We start from the raw sequence: 13475 nt of genomic DNA, 5'->3' as shown, positions 1-13475 counted from the left end.
GAAGGCTTCCAGTTAAGGATGGGGGTAGAGTGGGAAAGGAATCCAGATCATCAAGGAAGCAAATTACCCCAAACTGGAGTTGGAGTAGTGGGGAAAAGCCCTATTTGTCATCTTACCCCAACTCTGCCTTGCTATATTTTAGGAGCCTGTGGGCAGGAAGTAGGCCTTCACAATGTCAGGATACAGGAAGTTATCGGGCTATTGAAGGCTATTTCCTGTGAATGGACACTCACACAGTTTTGTCCACCACTGGTATCAGGGCTTAGGGGCCTGGCCATTGTCTTGAGGGGGCTGGGAGTTGACTGACCAGCTAGAGAGGAGGGGCTCTGGGGGTGGGTGATGGCTGTGGGACCCAATGTGTCATTGTGCTGGGCTGGCAGCTTGCTGGAAGAGGGGCAGGCGCCCAGTGGTTGTGATTAGTTGTTGTTATTTTTGGCTACACAATGGACTTTGATTCCATGGAGGGGCCCCTTCCCCCAGGACCCTGGAGAGGGGGAGGGGAGGGAGTTATCCAAGTTTTAGTCACATTTCCAAATGTAACTAAAAGGGTCATCTCCTTAATTAACTGCTGTCAGGTAATTCATTCACTGGGTGCAAGATCAATGTCCTGGGTTGGTTCCCATGGTTCCTCCTCAGATGCCCCTTCTGATCATCTCCATCTTGGCTGATTCTTGCTTTTCCATCTATTGGTACCAGTCTAAGCAGAACCTGAAATCTTCCCCCCAAATAATGACCTGGTTAAATGTTTTAGTTAGAAAAGGCTTTCCTCTCTCATGGCAAAAATGAGTCAGCATTATGAAGTGACAGCCAAAAATACTCTTTGGATCTTAGATCTCATTAATAAAGACATGTAGTATACAAAAATAGTTCCTGCTTAGTTCTCTGTCCTGTTGCTCTGGAAGTCTATGTCCAATTCTAGGGAACTGAATTCAGGGAAGGTAAAATTGACAACAGAGTGGATATGTGAGAGATCCTGAAGAGTCACAGATGCCAACTGGTTTCCAGTTTGAGTAACTGAGATATTAGTAATAGGGAATTTCAGAAGAAGAGAAAGTTTATGGAAAAGAGAATGAGTTCAGTTTTGGTCATGTTGAATATAAAATATCTATGGACACCTAACTTAAGATGTCTAATAGGCAAATGGAGATGCAAGTCTCCCACATCAGAGAAGTTTTGGACTGGCTAAGTAATTCTGAGAAGCATCAGCTTGGAGATGATAATTAAATCTTTGGGAGTTGAAAGTGAAATAATATAGAGGGAGAAAAAAAGGAGAAGGTTGAGGAAAGAATCCTAGGAGACAACTACATTTAGCATCCATGACATGGAGGAAAATCTAGAAAAGGAGAATGAGAAAGAGTGGTTAGACAGGTGAGAGGATTTCTAGGCCAGGGTAATGCATGGAACCTAGAGAAAGAAAAGCATCAAGGAGAAGATGGTTTGTATTTTACCCTGTTATATATACTGAAGGTTTTCAAGCAGGAGAGAAACATAGACTGTGTCTTCAAAAGATAATTCTGGCGGTTGTATGAAAGATGGATTAGAGATAACAGAGAGAGGAAGCATAGAGATTAGTTAGGAAGTTATTTGTTACAAAAGTCAAGAGGTAGGGAGGATCTGAATTTAGACAGTGACTGTTTGAAAGGAGAAAGTGCGGCAAGTGTAAGAGAGATTATGAAAAGAGAGCCCAGAAGACTTGGCCATTGATTGTGAAGAAAGCCTCTATATAGACATGGAATTGAAAACTTAAACAAACCTTGATAATATTCATCTACATACATACGTTCACACACACACACACACACACACACACACACATATATAAATACACTAGGTGGTACAGTAGATAGAGTTCTGGGTGTGGAATCAAGAAAAACTCCTCTTTCTGAGTTCAAATCTGACCTCAATCACTGGCTAGCTGTGTGATTCTTAGCAAATCATTTAATCCAGTTTGCTTCAGTTTCCTCAACTGTAAAATGAGTCAGAGAAGGAAGAGGCAGACTACTCTGGTATCTTTGCCAAGAAAATACCAAATGGGGTCACAGAAAATCACACATGACTGAAAGTGAACAGCAACATGCACATATACATATATGCATACATACATTTACCATGTATGTATATATAAAATAGAATATTTAGCTGAACCTTGCTAATCTTGGAAAGAACAGTTTCTACCAAATGATAGAGTCTAAAGTCAGATTACAGGGAGTAGATGTGGAGGATGAGCTGTGAATGGATGGTGAGGAAATCGAGGTAGCAGTGTGGAAAATTCTTTCTAGAAGTTTGACTTTAAAAAAGAAGAGGAGATATCTAGCACATGGTAAGGTCACATGAAGGTTTTTTTTATAAATGGGATAAACCTGTATACCTAAGTAAGAGATGGTGAGATACTGAAGATGAGCGAGAGGAGATGATTTACAGAGCAAATTTATGGGAAAGTTATGAGGGGTTAGGATGGAGAGCACAGATAAAATGTTTAACTGTGGCAAGGAAAATGTCCAGCTTTTCCTCAAAAATCAGAGGAGCTTCTTTAAAAGAAGAAAACAGGAGAAGTATCAGTAGCAGGAACACATGCAGCAGGAAAGCAGAAGCAGGTGAGTGCTGCCTGCTGTTCTTGCCAGTAACCTGGAAATTACAGTGCAAAGGGGTGGTGATGAAGGAGGTGCTGATAATAATTAGCACTTATAAATAATTTTAAGGTTTGCAAAGCACTTTATGTGTTTATCTGGTTTTATCACAGCCATTTACAATATGTTCCTTAAATAGATTTTTGGATTGTCTATTAGTTTTGAATTGTTTGTTTCCTTTCTCCTCTATGTGTGGGCTTGGCCAAGTGTTAACTCTAACCAGGATGCAGGTTTCAGAGAATTCAAACAAGCAAGTTGATGTTTATAAAAGGAATTGACTTTCAGAGTGTTGTATATTATCTTATGACATGTTTGCATCAACAGGGTAGGATGGATACTCCTAGTAAGGATCTTTCTCTAATACCCAACTTTATTTGCTTTGCACTTTGTGGTCACTAGAGAGTTGTGGGGGTCCCCAAGGTAACGTGACTTGTAGTCAGTGGGTATCAGGGGTGGTCGTTGAAACTGGATATTCCTAACCTGGACCCCAGCTCTTTATCTTGTATACCATATTATCTCTCCCTACATATCATTATCCTTGCTTTATAGAAGAGGAATTGAGATTTTTATGGAATTTAGCTGATTATGCAGCTAAGGAGGATTTGATTTATGGGATCACAGATTTAGAACTGGAAGGATCCTTAGAGGCCATGGAGACCAGTTTCCTTATTTTACAGAAGAGGAAATTGAGATTGGGGCAGACTTGTCCAGTATCATACAACTAGTATGTATATCTGAGGTATGATTTGAACTCTGTTCTTCCTGACTTCAAGCCTGGACCCCCCTTTTTTCTTTTTAGGTTTTTGCAAGGTAATGGCATTAAGTGGCTTGCCCAAGGCCCACAGCTAGGTAATTATTAAAGTATCTGAGGCCAGAATTGAACTCAGATCCTCCTGGCTCCAAGACCAGTGCTCTATCCACTGTACCACCTAGCCACCCCAAGCCTAGCCCTTTTTGACGAATTTATCTTCCTTGATTCAAGACTAGCATATTTATTATGATACCATAATGTCTTTCCCCAATAGTCTGTAGAGATCAAGCTGGCTTGAGACCTAAAGTTAGAAGATCTGTGATTGGGTCCCAACTCTGACCCTTACTGTATGAAGTTACTTCCCTATTCTGGGTCTCCATTTCCATATCTGGATAATGAATATAGTAGAAATTACCTTATAGGATCATTGTGAGGATTCAGTAAATAAATTAAAAGTTGGGTGACCCAGTAGATGAATTGCTGGACCTGGAGTCAGAAAGACCTGAATTTGAATCCAACCTCAGATACTTACTGACTGTGTGATCCTGGATAAGTCATTTGACCTCTGTTCAGCTTAGTTTCCTCATCTATAATATGGGGATAATAAGATAGCTTCTACTTCCCAGGATTGTTATACGTCACTGGTACATAGTAGGCACGACTTAAATTTTAGCTATTATTACTGTTAATTTTCTTATTAGTGAAAAACTAAACCCCTACTCTGAGTCAAACACCTTGCTAATCTTGGGGGATACAAATATAAAAATGTCCCTGCCTGCAAACGACTTGAATTCTTCTAGGGAGGGACCACACCTAGAAGGGAGCAGAGAGTTAGGGAAGAGTGGTTTGGGTGTTTGGTGGTAGTGTACTCTAGAGAGTGCTGCCATCTTCTCAGGCTCAGAGCTAGATCTCAACCTCAGTACCTCACAACCCTCATCCTCCCTATCTAATTAGATGCTGTGTCCTACTGATTTTTCCTTTGTAATCTTTCTCAGCATTTTCCTCTTTTCCTCCTCTGTCACTTTCCCCATCCTACTGCAGGCCCTCACCACCTCACACCTGGACTATTGCAGTAGCTACTGGGGAGTCTCTCTGACTTAGGTTTCTGTTCTACCTACATTTAGCTGTCAAATTGATCAGCCCAAATCTGATCATATCAGCCTCTCAGTCAATGAATTTCAGTGCCTTCTTATTACCTCCAGAAGCTTTGGCTTTCAAAGTCCTTTGTAACTTGGCTCCCTCCTACATTTCTAATCTTCTTATATTTTACTCCCCTCCACCAACTCTTCCTTCCAATGGCACTGGCTGTTGCTCTCAAAATGTTGCTCTCTTAAGACATTCTGTCTGACTCTGTCTGTTATTTTCATTGGTGGGATGGGGATCCCTCAGGTCTGGAGCTTTCTCCTTCCTCATCTCTGACTTCTGGCTTCCTTCAAATGTCAGCTAAAGTCTTACCTTCTATATGTCCTCCTTAATCTTATTATCTTCCCTTTGAGATTATATCTTTTATCCTTTCTGTATCTGGTTAGTATAAAGCTGTTTGCATATTGTCTCTCCCATTAGGCTATGAGCTTCTTGAGAACAGGAATTTTTTGTTTGTTTTTGCCTTTTTTTTATTTCCCCAATACTTCACACAGTGCCTGATACACAGTAGGAATTTAATAAATGCTTATTGATTTGACTTTATGGTCATATGGATGCAGCTGATCAACACATCAATGAACAAATGTATCAGAAAGACCTTTCTAGACTTTTATGTGCTAAAAAAGAAAGGCTGATATCATTATAATTATTATTGACCAGAATAAATTTCTGACAAGACAGGTTTATTGGACTTCTTCCCATCTTTAGGTAGAAAGGAATAGGAAGGATTTTTTCTTTTAGGAAATGACCTATCTAAGGTCACACAGCAAACTTGAGGTGCTGTATCATATACATGTGTTTTGCATGTCCTGTTTGCTCTGCGGTCGGCAGTAGGGGCAATAGGGATGGGACTCCTGCCCCCTTTGAATAAAAGCAGACTATCTGCTAACGTTTTCACCAAACTGAGCCCCGAGATACTCCCTTCCTTCTTAGCATAGAACAAACTGTTCTTCAACTTTCTTTTAGTCCCCTGGTCCTCCCCTCTCCCTGAATGACCGGGGTCAGGGCCAGAGTTGTGGTCAGCAGAACTCTACTGGGAATAGTTCTAAGGAGATTTGTATTCTCTCTTGCTTGACCCAGGGGGGAGCTTTTCCGGGGAGTTGTCTCAGCCAGGAAATAAACAATGTTTCTGCCCCATCCAAAGGACGTGCTGAGCTGGCCCCAATGAGTCCTTCTGTGGACTAATTCTTTTTCCCCTTTGTTCCTGTGACTACCAGGGGTGATTGATGGGATTCAGGTATATAGAACTGGACCTTGGGGAGGTCTCTAATAAAAAGACAAGACTCGTTAATTGGTGCCTGGACAGTGGCTTGGGGAAGGGGGTGGGAGGGAAGGTGATTGTCTCAGAATATGCATTGTTATCCTCTCCCCTTCTCCTCTGTGGACCCCAAGTCCTTGATATAGTCTCAGGCAAGAAAAGGAACCCAGATGAAATGAAGAAACAAAAAGAGATTCTGGTCTAAGATAGAAAAGATGGCTCCAGTAGGAAGGGTGGATTGGATTGGCGAGGATCAAGCAAGCAATCAAAACCAAGCAGATGTATATAATGCTCAACATTGGAAATCTAGAGGGGGGGAAAAAAAGGGAAACGGTCCCTGACCCCAAGGAACTCACACTCTATCAGGGGAACACAGAGGCAGAAAAATGGATATCAAACATGTACATGTTTGATATCCTCCTCCTCGTGGAGGAGGTGGCACTTGAGCTGGACTTGGAAGAGCTAGGGATTCTAAGAAGCAGAGGTAAGAAGATAGTGCATTCTGAGCAAGGGGCACTGTATGTGCAAAGGTGCAAAGAGGGGAGGAGGAATGTTGCCAATGAGAAACAAAAAGCAATTAGATCAGTTTGCCTGTAGTCAAGACTTTTGGAAGAGGGAAGGGATGTGTATTAAGTGTGGGATTGTTGGCTGGATTTCTATGTGAAGGGTGTGGAATGTCAAATAGAAAACTTTGTGTCTTCTGTTAGCAATCTTGGGAAACCACTGAAATTTGATGGAAATGATTCCCTTGGAGGAGAAGGAATGGAAATGTGGGGGCACCATGATGGAAGAGAAAGAGACTTGGTTTTGGAGCAAGGAAACCTTGGTAAGGGCATTGGAATCTTGACTTTTTCTGTGCTCAGTTTCCTCATCTCTAAAATAAAGGTGAGATACTACATTTGTGAATTTTCCATCTTTCCTTTTCCACCTTTTGAAAAATGATGCTATGAACCTATAATGACGAATGCCTGGCAATTCCAAAACCAGAAGGGACAGGAAAGGCCATCTAGTTCATCTTCCTATCTGTGGCAGTAATTCTTCTACCACTCCCCTGACAAGTGACTGAGTATTTTTTATTTGCATGCTTCCAAGAAATAGGGAATATACTCCCTCATGAGTAGCCCATTTTATTAATGAGTAGTTTTAATTATTGGATGTTCTTGATCTTTGGTTGAAATCAATCTCCCTGTAACTTATCCATTAGTCCAATTCTGACTTCTGAAGGTTAAGTGGAGGTTTAATATTTCAGCTTGAAGACAGTGCATCTCATCTCCATCCTTCCAAATTTTTTCTTCTTTAGACTAAATATACCTAGCTCCTTCCATTTATTTTCTTGTGGGAGTATTTTAGACCCTCATCATCTTTTGTCTGTACAATAGCTTCCTGACTGACCTCTTGGTTTCCATTCTTTCCCTTCTCTAATTAATCCTCTGCACAGCTGACAAAATAATTTTCCTATCACTCCTCTGCTCAACAACCTTCAGTGGCTAACTAGTGCCTGAAGATAAAATTGAACTCCTCAACTTGATATGTAAAGTGCTTTTCAATTTGATTCCAGCCTACCTTTAAAGGTTTATTGTGTCCTTTGGCAATCTGGGGAATCCTATGAACCCCTTTCCAGAATCAAATTTTTAACTGTATACCACAAAATACCTAGCTTACAAAGGAAATAGATTATATTCAAATATAGTTATTAAATATTTTTTTAGGTTTTTCTTTTTGCAAGGCAAATGGGGTTAAGTGGCTTGCCCAAGGCCACACGGCTAGGTAATTATTAAGTGTCTGAGATCGGATTTGAACCCAGGTACTCCTGATTCCAGGGCTGGTGCTTTATCCACTGTGCCACCTAGCCGCCCCCGTTAATAAATAGTTTTAAAAGTTAAATGTACCCCATGTTAAGAACTCCTGATCTAAGTTATAAGATGTTTTTGTCTAACCCCTTTATTTTACTGATGGGGAAACAGTCTGGGACAAGCACTATAGCTAGTAATTTTGATGCAAAGGGAAGCCAGAAGTTGAATCTTGATCTCTCAGGTCAAGTACAGTGGTCTTAAGATCATAAATTTAGTGTTGGATGGTATTCATGAGGTAATCAAATACAACCCCCTCTTTTTATAGAGATTAAGAGGTATTGAGGTATGACCCCAAATGGTGATTATACTTGTACCAGGTTGCACAAGTTGCAAATATCAGAGACAGAGTTGAACCCAGATCTTCTGACTCTCAAGTTCTGCTGTCATTCTAATACACTATGATCATTCTTCCTCTGACCAGTGGAGTCAGACCTTATCTCCCCAATGAAGGTTGGGGATCAGGTCAGAGAGGGTGGGATTTAGAGTCATATTTTTTGGGAGATATGAATCTTCTTGGAGGCAGGGGGCATTACTAAGATGGCCTTAGGCTCATTCAGACCAATGTGTCTGCTTTATAAATGAAACTAGGAGAAGGGAACACTGGGCAGAGGAAATGGGGTGGGTTCTGCTTTAAACTCTTCACTGTCCTAAACCTCATTGGAGAAGAGGTCCCAGCAAAAGTACATACTCCCATAGCCTGGCCCCACCCCTGAGAAAGTACAGTTCTCGGGGTCCCCAGAGCCCCACAGGAAATGCTTTGCAGCATAAGGCAGGCTATTTTTTATCCCAGGGCTTGAGGGAGGTCAGCTCTACTGGTCACAGGCATTTTTGCCCTCGTCTCATTATTTTGACTATCAATATCTCTTTGTCTCTGGATCTCTCTGTCATTGTTATTGCCTCTGTCCCTCCACTTGTCTCTTATTTCTGATATCAGTTTCTATTCCTTTATTTCTGGTCGTCTGTCTCTCTGTCTCTCTGACTCTATATCTGTCTCTCTTTCTCTGTCTGTCTCTTGTCTTTCTTCTCTCTGTTTTTTTCCTTCTCTCCTCTGTCTGTCTCTGTCTCTCTTCTCTCTCCTCTGTATTTCTGCCTCTCCTTTTCCTCTGGGTCTGCCTTTCTGTTTTATTTCTGTCTTTCTTTTAAAAAGTTCTTATTGATAACATTTTGTTTCAATACATAATGCACAATCTGCTCCCTCCCCCCGTAAATCTGACCTAATTCCTCTCATTGTACAAACCCCCAAAAACAATGAAAGGAAAACAACATAAAAGAGTGATTGTGACTAATGGTAAATAAAACCTTATCTCCTGTTTTTTTCTTTTGTTTTCTCTGCTTCTTAATCTTTCTTTTTCTTGATTCCTTCATCTGTCTCTGCCACTGTCATTTCTGTTTCTTGTCTCTGATACTCTATCTCACTGTTTCTGCTTCTCTATCCTAGTCTTTTTCTGTCCCTGCCATTGTTAGAATGAATAAACATTTGTAAGGCACTTACTATGTGGCAGTCACTGTAGCACTTAACAAATATTAAAATCGCTATTGTGTCTTTAGGTCTCTGTCTCTTTGCTCTCTCTTTATCTCTTCCCCTTTTACTCCTTCCTCCTCCTGCTATAGAGTTCCATTTCTGAATTTGCTTTTTTGTTTCTATGTACCACTGTAACCATCTATCTCCCTCTCTCCTTGTTTTCTTTCATGGTAGTCTCTAATCTTTGGTGTGAACATAAGATTTGGGGTGTAGAGGAAGGAAGACAAGACAGAACGATCTGAACTGGGGACCAGAGACAGACCCTAAACAGACCTTAATTCCTTTTGGGGACTAATGAGCAGAATGAGGAGAGGACATCTTCCCCATGATTCCCCACAACTCCTCTTGTGCCTCCTCTTCTCCTCCTGACTCTAACCTAGGGCATGGAGACCAGGAGTCTAAGAATTCCAAAGGTCTCCTGGTCTCTGTTCTAATTGTTTTACTTTTGTAATGAAAGGTTGGTGCCAGACCTAGATATTGGGGTCTTGATATACTGTTCCAACTTTTCCTATCTTGTGAGAATGCTCATGGGGAAGGATATATGTCCCTCATGCTCCCATCTAACAGTAGTACCAGACCTGCTACACTTTGTAGTCCCAACCTTTTCTTGGTTCATTTCTTTGGTCCCCTCTTGTTCTTTCTGTTTCTCTTCCTCTCTACTTGTGTCTGCATCTGTATCTGTCTCTTGGTGTCTCTCTTTAGTCCCTTTCACCCTTCTTTCTAGTTCTTCTACCTCCACTCTGCCTACCTTTGCTCTTTCCTCCTCAATTGTACATTTACAAAAGAGGGGAGAAGCTCCCATCTTAATTACCAACACTGGTTTCATATCTGGCTATTAGGTTTCAAATTGGCTATCTCTTTTGCCATGGAGACTTCAAATAAGAATGATCAGGGAATAGCACTAGTCATTTTGCAAAATAAATCTTGATCGGGACAAGCAGCATGAAACTCAAATTAGTTTTTAAAAACTGGGACACTGGCTACTAAGATGACTACTGTGGGGTCAAATAGGGGAGACAGTGCTAGCTAAGGGTAGAAAAGAAGAAATTGGTCATGTAGTAGTTTGCTATTTATGATCTGCTGTATTTAAGGAGCTGAAGGACAACAAATGCTTAGGTGCTTCTCAATGTGGTACTCTAAGATGCAGCTCCTGTTACCTTGCCCTAGTTATATCTTTGACTGGGTAGAGGTTGGAAGAAGGGACTTGAAGCAGAAGATACCATCACATAACCACTGGAATGTACCCTGCTTCCTCCTTTTCTTAAAAACTTGGACTGAAGGACAACAGCAGGTCTGATGGGATTGGAGCTCATCATTTCTGAAGTTGTGTTAACTAATGTCCCTCTTGCCAACAGGCCTGAGCTTGACCAGAGAGCCTAGCCTTCAGGAACAGATGGAGTTAAAGTTAATGGTCCTTGTCTTGAAGCTACCTTTCTGATTTCTTATTGGGAAAGAGTTTCCTGGGGAAGCTAGCAGGATAGGGGGTTGGGTAGGGAAGAGAATTGTTCACTTGCACCTGAGGAGTGAGATCATTTCAAAAAATGGGCAGTGAAGACTGCTCAGATTAGGAAAATTAAACCCAACTCTGGCCTTGTTCCTTTTCTTCCTTGAATTTCATTTGGGACTCCCCACTCCAGGGCCAGCTTCATCCTTTCGCTGCCTGGAGGCATGAATCTAGGTCTTGGGGAAATCTAAGGTCCCAAAGAAGTTCTGAGGGTTGGTCAGGGTTTGTGTGTGTGTGTGTGTGTGTGTGTGTGTGTGTGTGTGTGGTGGGGGGCTTTATCCTCAGTGTCCGAGATGACCCGACCTGTTAAGAGAGTGAGCCACAAAAACTTAAGTTCTATTTTTGTCTTATTTTAGTTTCATGACCTTGATAGGTTACTTAATCTTTTTGTCCTTGAGAGAAGTCTCTAAGGTTATAAATTCAATTCCATTCAATAGAAGAATAAATCAAGAATCATTTATTAAGTAACAGGATATGCTACTCTCTGGGAGTACAAAGACTTAAAAAGGAAAGAACCCCTGTCCTCTAGGAGCTTACAGTCCATAGGGGAAAGAACACATATACATATAAAAAATAGAAAATATAAACAAAATAATGGAGATCATTATATAAATTTTTTTAGGGGGAGTGAGATTAGGTGGCGTCATGAACTGAATTTTGAAGGATTCTGCTTTATGTAATGACATGTCTCTTGAGAGACTGACCAATAGATTACTTGGTCTTGGAAACTGTAAGCTGCATTGAGGCTAAAACCAAGTGAAAGATGGTGTGTTCTCACCTAGTCCGGCACTTATGGGAACCCCTAGAGCAAGGTTGTCAGACTGCCTCAGGAGGGGCAAACCAGCTTAGGTCATAAATGGAATAGCTCAAAGCACCCACACTGTTCAGCAGTGGGGTCCAGGCCCAAGAGTGACTGCTGCACTTCTAACTTGAGGGAGATAGGGGAGATCCAATCTCCTATGATATCCTATAAAAGGAGCAACCCACAGGACAGGTTGAGGATAATAGAGAGTATTTAAAAGAGAATAATCTCTTTGGAGAAGTAGACTGGAATCAGTTTGTGATATGTCTTAAGAGGCAGCTAGGTGACCCACCTGAATCATAAGAACCTGAATTCAAATCTCACCTTAGCTGTGTAATGTTGAGCAACTCACTTAACTTCCTTCTGCCTCAGTTTTCTTAATTGTAAAATGAATCTTATAATAGCAAGTACCTCCCAGGGAGGTTGTGAGGTTCAAGTGAAACAATATTTGGAAAGTGTTTAGCACACAGTTCCTGGTCCATGGTAAGTGCTTAAAAAATTAAAAATTTAATTTTACTAAATTAAAAAATTTAGTAGGTGCTTAATAAATGACTCTCTCAGGCCCTTATCCCTGATATACATGTCAAACAAAGGAGCCTGTATTTGGTTCTAGAGACAATGGAGAGTCATTGGAGCTTTCCTAATAGGACATATATGTGCTTTTTTGGAGCACTGAATTAGGGAAGATGTGTGAGACAATAACTAGGTTATTGCAATTGTCTAGGCTGCAAGGGATGAGGACGTTTGAACTAGGTTGGTGGCTCAGTGGGTAGAGAGAAGGTGGAAGCTACAAGAGATGTTGAGGAGGTATCCTCAGCAGAACTTGTCAAATGATCAGATACAGAGAGTAAAGGAGAGCAAAAAGTCTAAGATTTCTCCAAGGTTTTAAACCTGACTGACTGGAAAGAATGTTGGCACCTATGATAAAAAGAGGCAAGTTTGGTGCTTCAGAGGATAGTTCTGCCCTAGTCTTTTCTCTGAGCCCCACTCCTGAATTACCTATTGCTTCTTGGACATTTCATACTGGTTGTTCAACTGGTATCTCAAACTCAACAAAACAACTCATTATCTTATCTCCGAAACCTTGCACTTTTTCAATTTCTCTAATAAAAATAATAATTAGCATTTCTATGGCACTTTAAAGTTTACTAAGAGTTTTTGCAATCTCCTCCCTCTCCCATTTTGTAGTTGAGGAAAATGAGATTAAGTGATTTTCTCTGGATCACATATCTTCTAGATATCTGAGGCCACATTTAAACTTGGGTCTTCCTGACTCCTGGTCTGGCATTCTGCTTCTGTACTGTAGATCCTAATTCAGGGAGGCAAATTTGACCTTATAGATATTACAGGAACTTTGTGGGATGAAACTTATGATTGGGTCATGGCTCTTGATACATTGTTAAAAAGAAGCAGATTAGTTAAAAAGATGGTAGCATTGTATTTTAAGAAAATATACTCATGTGAGTAAATTCAGGAACTAGAAGAGGAAGCAAAATGTGGGGTATTTGGGTGAAGGTCAAAGGAGAAAAAGGAGTGTTTTTGTCATTGGAGTAATACAACAGACCACCTGGACAGAAAGAGAAAAGTTACGAAGACGTTGGGAAACATCACATCTGGCACAGAGGTAGGATTAAGGTCATTAATTATCTAAACATCTGTTGGAGATGTTTCTCTGCCAAAAACAGCATCTAATAACTTTTTGACTTACTTTAGAGATAACTTCATACTTCAAAAGGAACCATAAAAGGAAATTTCTATTCTGGATCTGATGCTCACTAACAGGGAAAAACTGGTTGCTGGGGTGGAAATAATGAGAAATTTGGATTGAAAGTGGCCACTCCTTCCTAGAATTTGTGATAGAGAAAAGGAAATCTGGACCTAGACTGAAGGCACTCTAAATTTTGGTAAAGCAAATGTCAAAGAGTTGATTGGAAAGAGTAGGATCCTATGAAATAAAATACTTCAGGGTAAGTCAGTCCAGGAGGGACGGGAGAGGCAACACAAAATTGAACAAG

The sequence above is a fragment of the Macrotis lagotis genome, chromosome 1 (genome assembly GCF_037893015.1).
Source record: "Macrotis lagotis isolate mMagLag1 chromosome 1, bilby.v1.9.chrom.fasta, whole genome shotgun sequence".
Taxonomy (NCBI): Eukaryota; Metazoa; Chordata; class Mammalia; order Peramelemorphia; family Peramelidae; genus Macrotis; species Macrotis lagotis.
The sequence above is the reverse complement of the archived record's forward strand: the minus strand, read 5'-3'. Positions refer to the sequence as shown.